This window comes from Sminthopsis crassicaudata, chromosome 4, assembly GCF_048593235.1.
Source record: "Sminthopsis crassicaudata isolate SCR6 chromosome 4, ASM4859323v1, whole genome shotgun sequence".
NCBI lineage: Eukaryota > Metazoa > Chordata > Mammalia > Dasyuromorphia > Dasyuridae > Sminthopsis > Sminthopsis crassicaudata.
The window spans coordinates 346,082,228-346,084,476 of record NC_133620.1 but is presented as its reverse complement, the minus strand read 5'-3'; the positions used below and the strand labels follow the sequence as shown (position 1 = coordinate 346,084,476).

General features: G+C 34.9%; 1 pseudogene; it reads right to left on the bottom strand.

The window, feature by feature from the left end:
• Nucleotides 1-1,179: 1,179 nt before the first annotated feature.
• Nucleotides 1,180-1,971, bottom strand: LOC141540804 (14-3-3 protein zeta/delta pseudogene; annotated as a pseudogene).
• Between the last annotated feature and the right edge of the window lie 278 nt (nt 1,972-2,249).

The following is a 2,249-nucleotide window of genomic DNA, read 5'->3' as shown; positions in this document are numbered from 1 at the left end:
ACAGGCCTACCTCAGAATCTATCTACCTCCCATATGAGGCTTTTCATGAAATTCTAGTTATTAATGCTCTCTTCATCCTCAAATTATCTTGTATTTACTTATCTCTGTACACGTGCTCTCCCTGATCCCCATTAGAAAGCAACTTGATTGATTTTCATTCGAAAGGCCATTTATGATACCCCACCCCCATTTCCATTAACTTAATACACATGTTTTTAACATTTATGCTTGGGTTGTTCATGAAAATTTCATAAGACATTAAAAAAAAAAAAACTAGCCATCATCTAAAGCTATTTCCCTGTTAACTATTATTACAAAACATGCATGTTAAGGAAAAAAAAATTAAATCACAAGAGCAAAAACCTTAAAAAAGTTTGGATTTTATTACTGTGTTTAATATGCAGTGACTTTATGAATATCAAGAAAATCATTTTTATTGCATCTTTACTTATAATACATTTGTTCTCAGGTTGCCTAAACATTTAAATACAAATAAAATGAGTATAGCAAAAATAATGAAGGCAACAACAGGCAATTTTATAAATAATAGAATGTAAACCATTCTGTCCTTCTCTAGAATAGACTGACTGGGCTAAAACTTTGTCTTAAGGAATATTTTTGCAGCCCTAATCATAAAGGTTGAGACTGTATTCCACAGATACATATGGCATGATATGTAATATAGTATCTAAGAGACATTTCTTTCTACCACAGCAATGAGTGTTCCAACTCTAAAGTACCCACAAAAGCTATACCCATGACTGGAACCAATTATCCCTTTCCCTGCCCTCCCCCCATCTCATGACAGGTCAATATGTAGGCAGTTTTCCTTGCTTAGACATGGAAGCTATTTTAAAATTGGCTTGTGAAATTACAGCATACTATGACAAACTTAAAATGTGTATTAAAATTACCTGTTCCCCCTGGCTACCTCAAATGAAAACAGATACTCTCCAAATGTTAACTCTACTTATCTAATATTAAACATAAAAAGTATATAGGAAATATAGATATTCAAATAGAAGTAACATATGCTTGTTCAATCACATAAATCATAAACAAAAACTGCTTGTGGGATAGCATGGATGAAAATGGTTTATTGTACACATTTTAGAATGAGGCAGACAAAAGTTGTAAAGTTGGTTAATTCTCCTGTCCTTCTCCTGCTTCAGCTTCATCTCATGTCAAGTTGTCTCTCAGCAATTGCATTATTAATATGCTGCCTTTGTATATTTTTTCATTTAATGTATTAAATTCAGCCATGATTTCATCAAAAGTTGTCTTTGTAAGGGAGCAGGCTTTCTCTGAAGAATTCAGGATCTCATAGTAGAGTGCCGAGACGTTCAAGGCCAGACTCAATCTCATAGGATGCATTGGTTGTTCCACCTTTTTGCTGATTTTAAATGCCTCTTCATAAGTTGTTTGTGACCAATGCACCATTTTTTGTCATCAACAGCAGCAACTTTAGCCAAATAACAGTAGTTGTCCCTTCATTTTCAAATAGAAATCTTTGCTTTCTATTTGTGAAGCATTAGGAATCAAGAACTTTTCCCAAAGAGACAATACATCATTATAGATATTTCTTAGTTCAGTCTCAATTTTCTCACTACATTCTATGGCCATCTGCTGTTTATTTTCAGCACCTTCCAGCTTTTGCTCAATATTAGAAACACTCGTCCAAGATGACCTTCGGGTCCCCACAACATTTTTGTAATCAACAGAGAGATGACTTTTCTCATTGGATAATTTAACTCCTTGCTCGGTTACAGACTTCATGCTAGCTGCCATGTCATCTCATCTCTCAGCCTTTTCTGCCAGCTCATTTTATCCACGACTCTCTGTGCCTAGAGAAAGTGGCATCGGAGACAAATGGAGTTGAGGGAGGTGGGGGGGTTTAGTAGTCTCCAGATAGTAACAATGGCAAGTGGCAGGGATGAGACTCCAGATTACCTGATTTAAGACAAAAACCATTTTGTATTTTGTAAGAGCAGGCAGTCTAGTGCAGTGGAAGTACAGTACCTGAGTTCAAATCTCAGCTTTGCCACTTTTGTTTATTTTTCTCAATAAAATTTTATTTTTCAAAATTCATTGTTGTAAGACTTTGTGTTCTAAATGTTTTCTCCCTCTTTCCATTGCCACTTCCCTCCCCAAGACGGCAAACAATCTGATATAAGTTGACATATACAATTTTTTAAAACATATTTCCATTTTTGTCATGTTGTGCAAGAAAAATCAAACCAAAAGGGAAA